The 16,824-nt window shown below is 20.3% G+C and overlaps 1 protein-coding gene across 4 annotated transcripts in view; it reads left to right on the top strand.

The window, feature by feature from the left end:
• Positions 1-101: 101 nt before the first annotated feature.
• Positions 102-16,824, top strand: part of LOC127281629 (tyrosine-protein kinase CSK) — a 36,749-nt gene continuing 20,026 nt past the window's right edge. The window contains exons 1-3 of one of the 4 annotated variants that reach the window (XM_051305432.1): positions 102-313; positions 6,487-6,530; positions 13,015-13,233. The gene's annotated coding sequence lies outside the window, so the exon portion shown is untranslated. Of the gene's footprint in view, positions 314-6,486; positions 6,531-13,014; positions 13,238-16,824 lie in introns of all 4 variants that reach the window. The other 3 variants (XM_051305431.1, XM_051305433.1, XM_051305430.1) reach the window with 3 other exon arrangements.

Below are 16,824 nucleotides of genomic sequence, written 5' to 3'. Positions count from 1 at the left end.
CTTCAGCAATCTTGCAATACTGTGAATGAACCCTAATGTTTCTCATTCCGAGATTCGTGTAAATAACTACTCAACCCTGAATTTTAGGGCTGCTCCAAGGTTTATTCCAGCGACGGCAGTGCAAAGTAAAATGGCCGCTCTGCCGAAATGTGTGTGACACACGGTGACACTTAAACAAGTGTTATGTTTGTGTCGTCAATATTTATATTCAAGTTGTTTCAGTGCAAATGCACATAATAATAAAGTGACAGTGTTTATTTATAGTTTATCCAGTGAATTTACGGATTAAAAACATTCTACTTGTGTCGTTAGGGTGAGTAACAAAAATTTTAGACGCGATTGCGCCTGGAATGTGATTAAATTATTATCACCGCTTCGTTTCATTTCTTTTTTTTTTATTTTTACATTATTGACAAAAAAAAGAAGAAAAAAAAATTGTCAATAGAAACTTATTTCATTTTGCCTTTTATGTTTTGTTTTTTTTTATTATTTACAATTCTGGAATTTGTCCAAGGGCTCAATTTTTTTTTTTTTTCCCCTTTTACTTTTTTTCATTTTCTTGCCAGGTGTCATTTAAAGTATAAGAATAAAATCTTATTTGCAATATTCCTAGACAGTGATTGACCCTTGCGGTTTAAAAAGTAAGAGAAATTGCCCGACTTTCACTATATGTCCAGAAGTGGCGATACTTGCAGTCAAAATTACATATATATGTATATATATATATAATACAAAATACACACGTGTGTTTCAATACACATTGAAAAGCATACCTTTTATATCTCACCCATACGGGAATGTGTACACATGTCACATTTGTGTCAGACTTCATTTAAATTCTTATCGAAAGCGTGTACGTAAACAAAAGAAATTTTTTTAACGGGTAGTAAATAATTTTGTGTCTTTTATCATTTTTCAATAAAACAATTTTGTAAATTTAATATTTGTAAATTGAAAGAGAATTTTTTTGTGACGGAGAAAGAAAAAAAAAGAGAGAGAGAGAGAAAGAGGAGAGTGGTTTATATTCGTCTTTAAGCTGTTCTTAAGAGCTTTAAAGAAAGATCTTTTTGTAATTAAGTTAGTTTTTTCTCTTATTAACATGTTCAGAACGTCACGCTAAATTTAAAGGCGAGCTAAGAAAGTTCAAGCTAAAGATTTGATTCGGGACTTCTCGGTAAGTTGCTCTAGCCAGAAATAAAACTGCATTTTTTACCAACTTAAATGGAATTTTGTGTGTGTTTTCATGTTATTTTCTTTCTAAGTAAAATATATATGCAAGTTTTAAAAATAGAAAACTTATTAATATTACGAATATATAAGTTTTTTTTTTTTTTTTTTAGAAAACAGGGTTGCAATTATTTAAATCGGCCTTTAAATTAAAATAAAATTAAAATTATTTGCCAGTTTGTTAATTATAATTTTTGCTTTTAATTAATAAAGAAAAAATTACACTTTTTTTTAAAAAAGACAACAATTTATTTTCTCGCGTTATTAACTTACTAATTTCTTATTTATTAGGGGGTATATAACGGTCAGGGAAAGTCAGGCAATTTAAATGAATAGGGAAAAATCAGGGAATTTCTTTAATTTTCTGGAATTTTTTATAAATAAATTAAAGTAATTTTTAGTTTCAAAAAAATTTTCCTTTTTTTCCCAAAGCAAATGCAAATTAAAAAGTTGGCCTTCACACTCAATTATTGAGCATGTGATATATCTTATATTCATTAAGTAAATAATTATTTACCATACTATTTATTGAATCTAATAAATGATTTTTTAAATTTGGATAACAATTCATTAATTTTTTTCACTGAAATATTTGGTTTTTTAATAAAAATGAAAATTATTTGATACAATTTTCAGGCCTCAGATTATACGACTTTTTCCGACTTATTTCGACTTATTTTAATAAAATGTGACTTTTTCGACTTTTTTTTACATTTTTTAAAAACAATTTTAAACAAAATACATTTTTTTAGTATACAATGCAGATCTTCTTCAGATCTTCTTTATTTTAATTACTTAACAAACTTTTAACTAAAATTCTTCACTAAATTAATTATTTTTAATAATTTTAATGAAATTCTTCACAAATTCAATTACATTAAACTATTTCTCAATTCAAATTTTTATGAAATTTAATGATTGTTTATAATTTAAAAAAAAAAGAAAATTAGCAAATAAAATTATCAAAAATTTTTAATTTAAAATCACTTGAAATTTAATTGTTCAAAAATTCATTTATCTGAAAGCAATTTTTCAATTAAAAACTATTGGAATTCCATTTTTTATGTCATTTCTAATAAATTCTTCATCAACAGAAATCACAGGAAATTTCTTTTATTATAATTTATTATTGTCTGAAATTTAACACAATCTTTTGAAATTCAATTATTTTCAAAAATTTCAATTTAAAAGCTTCTAAAATTTAATTATTTCTACAATTTTTCATCTAAAATTTTTTGAAATTCAATTATTTCTAAAAATTTCAAATAAAATGCAATTAATATTCAATTATTTTGAAAATTTTCAATTCAAAATCAATTAAAATTCCATTATTTTCAAAAATTTCAATTGAAATTAATTTATTTTGAAAATTTTCAATTAAAATTCAATTATTTTCAAAATTTTCTATTTAAAATTAACTTAAATTCAATTATTTAAACAAAATTTCAATCTAAAATCAATTAAAATTCAATTATTTTCAAAATTTTCAATTCCAAATTAATTAAAATTCAATTATTTACAAAATTTTAAATTCTGAATTAGTTAAAATTCAATTATTTACAAAATTTTAAATTTTGCATTAATTAAAATTCAATTATTTTCATAAATTTCAATTGAATTTAATTTATTTTGAAAATTTTCAATTAAAATTCAATTATTTTCAATATTTTCTATTTAAAATTAACTAAAAATCAATTATTTTCAAAATTTAAATCCAAAATCAACTAAAATTCAATTGTTTTTCAAAGTTTCAATTGAAATTCAATTATTTTCCAAATTTTCAAAAGAAATCCTAAAAATTAAATTATTTTGCAAATTTTTAATGGCAATAAATTAAAATTGAAATTCAATATTTCAAAAATTTAACTATGTGAAATCATTTTTTTCCCAAAAAAATAAATTATTTTCATTTCTGTAAAATTTAATTATTCTTTGCAAATTAACAAAATCTTTTGAAATTCAATTATTTCTAATAATTCTTGATAATGTTCTTATATAGAATTATTCTCATTACAGAATTAATAAAATGAATTTAATATCTAATAACATTAGTTATTTAAAGTAAAATATTCATTAACCAATTAAATTTTTTTTTAATTGAAAAAATCGACTTTTTCGACTTTTTTCGAATATAAATCGACTAAAACGACTTTTCTTGTGCCTTAAAGTCGATCCGAGGCCTGATTTTTATTTTATCGGTTCAACTTCAAATAAAGTAAATTATTTATTCATATGAATAATTTATTATTTAATGCTAATATCCACATTTAATTTATAAAAATTTTTACGGCGTAGAATATTAAATTATCGAATTTCTATTTAGCAAAATTGTATAATGTGAATTTTATATTATGCAAAATTTTCAATTTACATTTAACTAAAATTCGATTTAAAAGAATTTCTATTTAGCAGAACTCTTATAAAGCATTTTTTCTAATACTTTTTTAAAAAATTTTAAATTAATATAATTTCAATTTAACGAAATTTATGTCTATAAAAATTGACAAAAAAAGAGAACTAAGTAGAATTTTTCTTAAATGAGAATTCTGTTAAATAAAAATTAGTTGGAATTAAAATTTGCTTTAATAAAAACTTTGTTAATTAAGAATTTTTTTAAATAGAATTTTTGTTAATTGTGAATTTATTCAATGACAATTCTAATTAAGTAAATATTTTGATAAATCGAAATTTACTAAAATAACAATTCTGTTAAAAAAATTTTTCTTTGTGCAATTTTTCTTGATAAAAATTTCAGTAAATTAAAAATTGTATTAATTTGAAATTCGATGTACTAGAAAATCTGCTTTATATAATTTTACTAAATAAAAATTTGATAATTTAAGATTTGACGCCGTAAAAATTCTTTTAAATTAAAATGTTGAGAATATTTATACGCACCCCAATTAGTTTATTTATTTCACTTAAATATTTTATTTTTTACGAAACATTATTTATTTGGTTCAAATACATATGAAATTAGTGGATAATAGACAGGTAAATGATTTAATTGTATCAAAATAAATTTTATTTGATCAAAATAAAAATTTTTAAGTGTAATTTAGGTAAGGGAAAAGTCACGGAATTTTTTTCCTTGCAGTTGTTAGACACCCTGATTTATTTCTTTTTTTATTTTTAATTTCTTAAATTAATAAATAAATTGAATAATATTTATAAATATAATTTTTGTTTAAATAAATAAGTAATAAAATTTTATTATCAATTGAAATAATTTTTTTCATTTTTAGTTACTTTTATTGGAAATAGTTTGTGTTACACACAATTTGCTAATAATAAAAACAGTGAAAATTAATTATCATAAATTTTTTTTTTTTGCCTCTTCAGATTAATTTTAATAGACTCCCGTAAAATTTTTGTTTTAATATATATTTTCTCAACTATCACTTTCTTTCATAAAATGCAAAAAATTATGCTGAGCCATTATTAATAATAAAAAAAACGTCTAATAGTCGTCTATAGTCTTTTTCTCTTTTTGCAATAATTTGCAAACGCAAAATGTAAATTCTAAGTATACAACTTTTAAATTACGTTTCTAAAAATTAGTACCTTATTTATTTATTTATAGTAAAAAAAAATATTATTATAATTAATAATATTAATAATAAAAATTAAATAATTAAAATTAATTTATAATTTATTTATAATGAAAAATTTAAATTAATTATTATTAATAATAATTATTATAAATAATTATTATTTTTCTCTATATTTTAAATAAATTTTTAATAAAAAAAAATTTTAAATAACTAATAGTTTATTTTTAGTAAGGAAAAAAAAATTAATTTTTTTTCAATTAAAAAATTGTGTTTTTAAAATTTAATTTTGTTGGTTGTCATGTGCAAATCATTAAGATTTAATACGAAAGATGATAATTGCTTGTCATACACAAAATAAACATAGGAATATAGTCAACGTTATTTACATTTCCAATGAGCATGCATTAGCAGCTTCTCTATCTCTCACTGTCACGTATTTGATATATTTTCCATTTTTCTATAAAAACAAGAACGAATTGTGATAGAAATTTTTATATTTGCAAAAATATTAATTTTTAAAACAACTTAATTATAATTCAAAGATAAAAAAAAATTCAATCCTTAGGGATATTAAATAATTAAACTTTTTTTCTGCTTTGTTAAAGAAAAATCAAAAAGTTTCTCTGAAAAATTAACAAAATAAAGGTAAATTAAAATTTTATATTGTACTTTTATTTAAAAATAATAATATATATTGAAAATAACGATAATTTGCAATAATTGAAAGTAAAAGTGAATATTGAATTTAAGTTTAAGGCGTTAAATTCGAAAAAAAATATGTAAAATATTTTTTGATAATTTTCTTGTCGAATTTCCAAAATTCAAATTTTGATTACTTTTGCCTTTTTTTTCTCTTTAATATCGTTGGGACAATTTCTCATATAACGGACAAATTTTCTCACACGCTTCGTTCTTTTCTAATAAATTTGACCTTAAAACGGAGTTTCCTTATCAGAGATGTGAGCCATGTTAAATAATTAAATTCACCATTTTTTTAAATTCTGTCGACATTATTAATTGTTTCAATTAATTAAATAATATGTTTAGTGCTTGAAAAATTTTTGCCAGTATTGCCATAAGTAAAACAAATAATTTTGGTCTATTTTTTTTTTTCAATTTTATTGCAAATTTGATTAATTTAGTGAATCATTTTTATAATCGATAATAAGTTGATAATATATTAATGATGTTTGGTTTTCTATTATTTTTGAGGTCTCTGAACCCGAAACTGCAACAATAATAAATTGAAACAATAACAATTTGATGGGCATTAAGCCAAATACATTAAAATTAGAAAATAAACAAAATTCGATCTCAAAATATTAATCCTTAAATTTTTATTTAAAAGAATTTTAATTTATCTTTTTTTGTCAAATAAAAATTCATCGTTTTAATAATTCTATCAATCATGACAATTCGTACAAATAAAAATTTAGATAAATGAAAATTCGATGGTGAAATGAAAATTGTTTCATTTAAAAATTCGTCTTAGTCAAATTTCTGTTACCAGCAAATTTGGTTAAATTAGAATTTGTTGGAATGAAAAAAAAAATTGGGTTCTTAATTTTTTTTAATTATTTAACAGAAATTTCTTTAGTCTAAATTTAATTTTGAAAAAATTTTTAAAGTTCAGATTAAAAATTAAATGAAAAAAAAAAAAATGAAAATTTAATTTCATAATATTTAAATTTCTTAATTTTTTCAGGAATGATCGATTTTCGAAGGATGAGCGGTAAATTTGTTATGTAGGTGAGTAAATTGTTCAAAATTCATTAATAAAAATTTTTTTTTTTAATATTTATTTCAGTAATAAAGAAAAATCACAACGTTTTATGTAATCAATGATTTTTAAAGAAATATTTTTTTTTTGAATGAAAAATTCTATCAAATATTTCCTGCAATGTTTACAGATCAACAAATTATAGAAAACATTTTTTTTTTTCGATAAAAATAATTTTTATAACAAATTTTATAATTTTCCATCTTAAAAAAAAAAAAAATTGTTTTTTAATCTTTGGTCATAAATATTGTAGACTTCAGTAATATGAAAAAATTTGTAACTCAAAAAATTAATTTAATTTTTACAATAAAAAAAAAATTGATGTTTAGAATTTTAAATAGAACATTTGAAATTCGAAAAAAACTGGTTTTTGTTATAATTTTTGCAATGGTTATAGAATGGTTGCTCGGATACTGCGGAAGTTCATTCGGGAATTTGATGCGAGAACCCATTGAATGAATTCTCTGTGTGTTATATATATATATAGGTGTACATATATATATACTCCACCTACTGTTTATTCTTTGCATGACGCCAGATGGAAAACGGCAGATTGTGGAATACAGTAATTCTCAAGTTACGTGTACTGTTAGTACGACAGACACAAAAAATATATAGCACTCTTATTTTTTTTTCTTTTTTATCTTTTATTTGCCACATTTTTCTTCTTTAGTAGAGAGTAATTTTTATTTTGATATATTTATTTATAAAAGTTTTCACTGATCAAAAGAGAAAAAAACGAGAGTCAATTTTAATTTCAAAAAAAAAAAAATTGTGATATTTTTTGTAAAATTGTGAAATTTTTGTATTTAAAAAACAGCGCAATAAGAAAAAAAAAGAAATGTTTGTTTCATAAAAACAGTAATTTATTAATACAGGATATTGTCTATTGATCGGGAAATAAAGTTAACCGGTAATTTTATTTAAACAAAAAAAATTGCTAAACCAGTTTGATTATGTTAATCAATATTGTTTTAAAAAAAAACAAATAATTTAATAAATTTCACCTTTTACCGCAAATATTACTCTTTTTGCTATTTATAAAAATTGTCAATGTGAAAATAATATTAATTCATTTTAAGCTCTGCAAATTTAATATTATTTTGATGTTTTGTGTATTTTTTCACATTGATATTCTCTATTAATTTTTTCACTTATAAAATGTAAAATAAAAATTGTTATCTAACATAATTTCAATTATATATGCTTAATTATTTGTAAAAAAATCTTATCTATTATGTAAATAATTATGTAAATATTTATAATCAGATATTTTTATTGAAATATTCTTCAACATTTTATTTTTTTACTGTCTAAATTAATTATAATTTCTATAGAAGAAAATTCCTCGGAAAATTTAAATTCAATTGTTTTTATGAATAAAAAAAGGTGAAAAAAAATAAACTAAAAAATCTTAGTTTAATTTTATTGAAAGATAATAATAGATTTTTCCTTCTTTTTAAAATAAATATTAATTTTCCTTCGAAATTGAAAATATGATTTTTTTTAAAAGAAAAATGACTCATTTTGTTTTTTTAAAAAAACACTTTTTTCTCTCTTTTGAGCCTAAAAAAATTTATTTTGTAAACAATGTAGCAAATTTTACTATATATGTAACAATCTAATTTGAAATATTTAATAAAAATCGAAAGTGACGAAGAAAAAGAAAATTTGAATATTTAAATAAAAAATTAACAATTCTAAATATTATTATTGTAAATTCTAATTTAAATAATCTATTTAAATTAAAAATTCAATTTAAAATTACTTTCCTAAAAAAAAAAAAATTGCAATTATTTCAATATTTACTCACCAAGGTGAAAATAATTTTGTTTACACGATCGTTGGAAAAATTTGTGTATATAAATTTCAATGTCTCTTAATGTCTCGCGAAACCGTCTATCTCTAATAATTTTAAGAATGTGATGAATCACGAATGTGGCGTAGTAATTTCCCCCACAAGGTCGTCATCTTGAAGAAAAAGAAAAAAAAAATTTTTTTTCTCACTAAAAAAAAAAGTGATTTTAATAATCATTTTATTCATCAAATATTTTTGAAATGAATAAAAATGTTTAAATTCCCTTTTTTTAAATTTTACAATTTTTTTCTCAATTTATGTTTTGGAATTATAAATTATTATAATTAATTAATTTAGAAATTATTTTGAATTAATGAGTGTTTCTATTATATTAATTTTCTTTTATTGTCATTTGAAAGTAATTGTTTGTAGTGATAAAATTTTAATCGTAAATAAAGGATAGAAGAAATCCTGCGAATTTTTTTATTTTTTTTTAAATAAAGTTAGAGCTATATATCTTCTGCTCCACTTTGATCTTGTGTCCCGGCAAATAACCTTGAACGAATGATGTCATCTATATGACACGCGTACAGCATTCAGTCGATATGACCCTAGAATTGGCCTGAAAATGAAACATCCGCTCTCTATCATTTTGCCTCATTTAATATATTTGTCTGAGCCTCGCATTGAAATCCTAGACGAATCGCAATGCAAATTTGTTTACAATCTTTCTTTATAGTACAACGAATCGGTATCAAAACTACAAAAATTAAAAAAAAACAGTTAGATTAAACAAAACATAAATATTGTTATAATATTCGAGGTTTTTACTTTTTGTTATATTAATTATTTATAATTTTTCTTTAATTTCTTTTTTTTTTTTTACAAAAAAAAATGGTTTTTACAAAAATTGTTTTGTTTCTTATTTTGAACATTGAAAATTTTATGTAAAAAATAGTAAACTAAAAAAAACAATTGAATGTTTAAAATAATAAACAAAATAATTTTTTTTTAATTTAAAAAATAGCAGGATGAATAATTGAAATAAGAAAAGAAAAAACATCAATTGTAAAAATTAAAATTTTGTTCAATCTAACAAGAATTTTCAATTTTTGTTTAATTACATTTTTTTTTTGTTTTTGATTTATTTTTATTGAAAAATTTTTTCCCTCTTTTGTATTGGTGAAATTTTATAGAAATTTTTTTGTTATAATTTGTTCTATTTTTTATAAAATATTATTTGTTAAAAAGAAAATATTAAAAAAATATTTTAAAAAAAAATTTTTAAATGTTTAATTTTCAAATTTTTCATGTTTTAAAAATCTGTAGTTGAATTTTTATTTAACCGCGTTTTATAGAGCAAAATATTTATATTGAACCAAATTTTCGTACCAAAGAACAATTTTTATTTAATCGAATTTTTATTCCAAAGAAATTTTCATTTCTTATTTAAGAAGGTAATAAATTAATAATTTAATAATAATTAATAATTTTTTTTAAAAAAACTTGTAACTATATAGAAAATCTATTAAATGAAAATTTTCTTTATAGAAATTCTAATAAATCAAAAATACAGTAACATAAATATTATTCTAAATATAAAAAAATTGGAGAAATAATAAATATAAAAAATATTTTATAATTTTAACGAAAAGCTAGATTTTTATATCGTGAAGAATAGTCGAAAGAAATTTTGTTCTTTTCTTGAGTATGCGTTTTTTTTTTTTATTCTTTATATATACGCACACTTATCAACCTGTCAGCGGGAGTTGACACTTTCTCGATCTGATATGGGCAAGTGTCAGAAAATACCTGAAATTTTTCAGGATTTATTTTAATTCCAAGAAACATGGATGTTTCATTCATAATTTTATCGATATGTATAGAGGAATTTCGATTTTTGTATTCAATTATAAATTCCTGTTAAATCAAAAAATTAATAAAAAGTAACGATTATATATAAAAGTTTATTATAATATAAAAAAAATCATAGCATTATATAATTATATATTATACCATATTTTATCATATAATACCTTATTATATAAACATTCGATTTTATAAATTCACAGGTTGAAACAGGGAAAAGTCAGGGAATTTCTTTAATTTTCTGGAAATTTTTATGAATAAATTAAAGTAACTAATTAGTTTCAAAAAAATTTTTCCTTTTTTTCCCAAAGCAAATGCAAATTAAAAAATTGTCCTTCACACTCAATTATTAAGCATGTGATATATGTTATATTCATTAAGTCAATAATTATTTACTACTATTTATTGAATCTAATAAATGATTTTTTAAACTTGGATAACAATTCATTAATTTTTTTCAGTGACATATTTGGTTTTTTAATAAAAATAAAAATTATTTGATACAATTTTCAGGCCTCGAATTATACGACTTTTTCCGACTTATTCCGACATATTTCGACTTATTTTAATAAAATGAGACTTTTTCGCCTTTTTTTTACATTTAAAAAAAAATTTAAACAAAATACATTTTTTTAGTATACAATACAGATCTTCTTCAGATCTTCTTTATTTCAATTATTTAACAAAATTTTAACTAAAATTCATCACTAAATTAATTATTTTTAATAATTTTAATGAAATTCTTCACAAATTCAATTACATTAAAATATTTTTCAATTCAAATTTTTATGAAATTTAATGATTGTTTATAATTTCAAAAAAGAAAAAAAAATTAGCAAATAAAATTATCAAAAATTTTTAATTTAAATTCTCTTGAAATTTAATTGTTCAAAAATTCATTTATCTGAAAGCAATTTTTCAATTAAAAACTTTTGGAATTAAATTTTTTTATGTGATTTCTAATAAATTCTTCATCAACAGAAATCACTAGAAATTTCTTTTATTATAATTTATTATTGTCTGAAATTTAACACAATCTTTTGAAATTCAACTATTTTCAAAAAATTTCAATTGAAATTAATTTATTTTGAAAATTTTCCATTATAATACAATTATTTTCAAAATTTTCTATTTAAAATTAACTTAAATTCAATTATTTTAAAAAATTTCAATCTAAAATCAATTAAAGTTCAATTATTTTAAAAATTTTCAATTCCAAATCAATTAAAATTCAAATTCAATTTTTCGAAAATTTAACTATGTGAAATCATTTTTTTCCAAAACATAAGTTATTTTCATTTCTGTAAAATTTAATTATTCTTTGCAAATTAACAAAATCTTTTGAAATTCAATTATTTCTAATAATTCTTGATAATGTTCTTATATAGAATTATTCTCATTATAGAATTTATAAAATGAATTTAATATTTAATAACATTAGTTATTTAAAGTAAAATATTCATTAACCAATTAAATTTTTGTTTAAATTGAAAAAATTGACTTTTTCGACTTTTTTTCGAATATAAATCGACTAAAACGACTTTTCTTGTGCCTTAAAGTCGATCCGAGGCCTGAATTTTATTTTATCGGTTCAACTTCAAATAAAGTAAATTATTTATTAATACGAATAATTTATAATTTAATGCTAATATCCACATTTAATTTATAAAAATTTTTACGACGTCGAATATTAAATTATCGAATTTCTATTTAGTAAAATTGTATAAAGTGAATTTTATATTATGCAAAATTTTCAATTTACATTTAACTAAAATTCGATTTAAAAGAATTTCTATTTAGCAGAACTCTTATAAAGCATTTTTTCTAATACTTTTTTAAAAATTTTAAATTAATATAATTTCAATTTAACAAAATTTGTGTCTATAAAAATTGATAACAAAAGAGAACTAAGTAGAATTTTTCTTAAATGAGAATTCTGTTAAATAAGAATTAGTTGGAATTAAAATTTTCTTTAATAAAAACTTTGTTAATTAAGAATTTTGTTAAATAGAAATTCTGTTAATTGTGAATTTATTCAATGACAATTCTAATTAAGTAAATATTTTGATAAATCGAAATTTACTAAAATAACAATTGTGTTAAAAAAATTTTTCTTTGTGCAATTTTTCTTGATATAAATTCCATTAAATTAAAAATTGTATTAATTTGAAATTCGATGTACTAGAAAATCTGGTTTATATAATTTTACTAAATAAAAATTTGATAATTTAAGATTTGACGCCGTAAAAATTCTTTTAAATTAAAATGTTGAGAATATTTATACGCCCCCCCAATTAGTTTATTTATTTCACTTAAATTTTTTATTTTTTACGGAACATTAATTATTTTGTTCAAATGCATATGAAATTAGTGGATAATAGACAGGTAAATGATTTAATTGTATGAAAATCAATTTTATTTGATTAAAATAAAAATTTTTTAGTGTAATTTAGGTCAGGGAAATGTCAGGGAATTTTATTCCTATCAATTGTTAGACACCCTGAATTCAAATGGGCATATCAAAACCCCAACAATTTCGCTTAAAAATTCGTTCGTTGTATTTCATTCCCTATTTTGAATTTATATTTGAAAAATAAATTCAGATTTCTATAATATTAGCAATTTCAAAAAAATTTTCAGGTGAATTTAATAAATTTTTTTAAATTCAGCTACTTTTAAAAATTTTTTTGTTTAATATTTTAATTTTTTTTAATTCTAAACCAAAAATATAATAGCAGAAGAGAAAATTATTCATTTTATATAATAGAGTAATATTTTTCTTACAGTTTTTTTTGTGCAAATATTGAAGATTTTTGATCCTTGTTTTACCTTCAGGAGGAAAAAAAAAAATTCTCTTTCAATTTGTTACATGAAGTGAATCGGATTCATCGTATGAAAAAGAATTCTCTCGTTGAACATTTTTTTATGGATAGCACTAAATTAAAATCCAAGCCACGTCTCTTGAGTAAAGTTCGCATTGCAGGATATATAAGTCTATAAGCAAAGTAGGTACGTCTTCTGTAATATTTTCTTTTTGAACAAAAAATTTGTAATTTTATATAAATTACAAAACCACACTATTTTTTTTTATCAAATATAATTAAATTAATAATAATAATAATAATAATAAATTTAAAAATTAACTTTTTTTTTATTTAATTCGAATTAATAAATTTTAGTAATAAAAAAGCATTATTAGAGAAAGTAAATTATAAAAACGGACTAATATTTTCTCTCATCACATATATTTATATATTATATATTTATATGCGATGAGAATAATAAAAAGAAGTTGAACGAATGTTTTGGAATGTAACGTTTTCATGTACTGAATAATTTATTGTTGGGTTAGTCAAAGCTTGTATGTTGTGATAAAAAAAAATTTCCTTTAGGGTTCAAAAGTAATCTGTATGTGTTGCATGGATTTTTTTTTTTTTAGAGAAACATTTCGTGACACCTTTTTATGCTATTCGTTTGAAAATACATACATACATATACATGTATATACTTGAGAAAAAGCTGGCACATTTCGTGGTCTACATTACGCTTTTTTTTCTCTCGAATATATGACCTGAATCTCTTTCGGGATTTTATTTGCCTCACTTGTCAGAAATTTAAATGTTTACTGACATGCTTTTCAAATATATTTTTATATGCAACGTCTAACAAATAATTGTAAGAAAAAAAAAAATTTGTACAAAAATTTTTAGACGTATAGAAATTTATTATTAGTTCGAATTTCGAAAATAGAAATTTTGTAATATCTTAAACCAAATTTTCAATAAGTAAAATTAAAATGAAAATTTTGCTGAATAACAAAATATTTAGTTCAAAATTTTATTTTATAAAGAAATTAAAAATTTTTTGTTTGCAAACGTAATTTCTGTGCATAATATATTATTCATAAAAAATCATGTTTAAAAATTATTTTTTAAAACTGGATTTATCAGGTTTTGTTAATTAACTTGCTTCTTAATTGAAGTGAAATAGAAATTATGACATTGAAAAATTTGAGTAAATAAAAAATTGCTTATTTATTAATTTTAAATTAAATATAAAATTTTTTATTTTAAATAAATAATAAATTTTAAATAAAATAAAATTTTGATTTTAAATAAAAAAAAAATGGGTTGATTATAATTTTTGATAAATAGAAATTTGGTCAATATTTAGTATACAAAAAGTAGAAATTTTGCGTTAAATGAAAATTTTGTTTGTATAAATTTGACGTTATTTTCCCATTTTGAAAATTGAAATCCGAAATTTCAGATATGAAGGATATATATATACAATTATATAGACTTTATTGTTAGCACATTTTTTGCATGACATAACGTAGTCATCGCATCAAGGATAAACTCTACTTGAATTATTCAATATTTTCACTTAACATTGAATCGTTCTCTTCATTAAATTTCCTTTTTATATTCTGTAATATAAAAATGAAAATATAATACATTTAAAGACGTTCTCTAAATACTACTTTTGGAAAAATTGATTTTCTTTAAATTTTCTACAAATTTTTTTTTTTTTTTTTTTAGAATTTCTACAACACTTGAAAAACCAAATTGTTATTTGATTGGAATTTTATTTAATTAAATTCACATTTGTCCAAATTTTAATTTAACCAAATTTGCCTTTCACTGAATTTCCATTTTTTTTTCATGTAATTATAAATTGTTAATAGAATTTGCGTTTATTTAATTTTCATTTAACCGAATTATTGTTTGTAGTGAAATTTTTTTATTTTTTTGAGTTTTGAATGAATTTTTCTTACATTAAATTATTTTTAGTTAATGGAATTGTTATTTAACTGAATTTTATTTTAAAAGAATTTTTATTTAAATAAATTTTCATTTAACCTTTTTTTTGGGAGATTAAAATTTCTCTAAACCCTTGTAATACACTAAAAATTGTTTCTTTTTTCTTATTATTTATTTTTCATTTCTTGTTAGTTAAAAAAGTTTTTAAATTTTTCTCAAATTAATTAAATATTCATTTTGAAAAAAGAAAATTTTGCGCACAATTTTTCAGAAGAAAAAGTTCTTAGCAAAGAATTTATTTTTTTTTTTTATATCATAGGTCAAGAGACATTTCTTTCAGTGAAGGAAATGTTTGAGTTTCAAATATTTGCCATGCACTAAGCAATATTTACTTTTGTCATTTATATGTTAATTAGGACGTATTTTGACATATGACGTTAGTCACAGCTTCTTCTTACCTATTACCGGCATTGTTCATACATCATAGTCATATGGTTACCTCATATGAAATTTTTTTTTCTTCAAGGTGATTTCAAAAATCATAATCAATATTTTAAAATGAAAACTCTTGACTCAGAGAAAAGTTTTATTTGAATTATACCATTTTTTTTTCTTGTTGGTATTAACACAATTTTTTGGTTATTTCAAACAAAATTTGTTTAATTCAAATAAATATTTATTTGATCTAAATAAACGTTTGATTTTTTAAAATAAATTTTTCTAAGAAATTATTTGAGCCAAATAAACATTTGGTTGTTTCAAACAATTTTTTTTAATGTGTTTAATTTATACAATTATTTTTATTGAACTATTTAAAAACTTAGATTTACTATAATTTAATTAAAGTGAAAATTAATCAATGAATTAATTATTCTATTTAAAAAGTGATATAATTAATTTAGTTGAAAAGGAAAAATTTTTATATCAATGAAAAGATAATTTAAAAGTGAAATGAAGTTTTATAAAATTTGTCTTGAAAGTAATTCTCAAAAGGGGCAAAACTTCCTTTGATTCTCGGCTCCGTATTCTGTGATGGAGATTCAATTTCACATAAAGTCAAAAGCAATTTTCTTTGATCAAAAGATCAAATGTATATGGTAATAATAATAATAATTGACTCAACTTTGTTATATATATTTAACAAAAAAAAGTATCGAAATAAGCGATTTTTATTTATAATTTTCCAAATCTTATTCCAAGATTTAAAGGGACGCATGATTATATTGTAACGTCCCGTGTATAATTCAAGTATATAAATGTTTAAATAAGATTAGTTTAGATAAAATTAGAATTATAAGTGTTTCCCACACTTCGTCGCTGTTTTGAACATTTATTTCAAAACTATCTACAAGCGTAAATAATCTTAAATTAAATAAAAGATACCAGAATGTTCTCTTCAAAATGCAATTACTTCTAAAAAAACTTGTTTACCGGTAAATTTGAAACACGTCTAAAATTCTCAAAACCTTAAGCTCAAAATCAACAGTTCCGAAAATTAAAATAGAGAAGAATTGTATTTTGAAGATATCATTCTGATATCTCCTGTAAATAAAGTCAGCATAGTTGAATAATCTAGCGTAACTATCTAAATATCCCGAGCACCGATGCACTCTTGCAAACAACAAGACCTAACTATTTTTTATGTAAAGTATGAGAATGAGTGATTTAAATATAAATAATGAATAATAATTGTTTAAATGTTTAAATTTTATTGTTAATTAACTTTAATTAATTTTGATTTCTTTAATTGGATTTAATTATTTAAAATATTTCAAGTTTTTATTATAAATTAATTATTTCACAGATAAATTATTGTGTATAATTGTTTATAAA

Source organism: Leptopilina boulardi, unplaced genomic scaffold (assembly GCF_019393585.1).
Source record: "Leptopilina boulardi isolate dan_hultmark-lab unplaced genomic scaffold, ZJU_Lbou_2.1 LbouV2_273, whole genome shotgun sequence".
NCBI lineage: Eukaryota > Metazoa > Arthropoda > Insecta > Hymenoptera > Figitidae > Leptopilina > Leptopilina boulardi.
The sequence above is the reverse complement of the archived record's forward strand: the minus strand, read 5'-3'. Positions and strand labels throughout refer to the sequence as shown.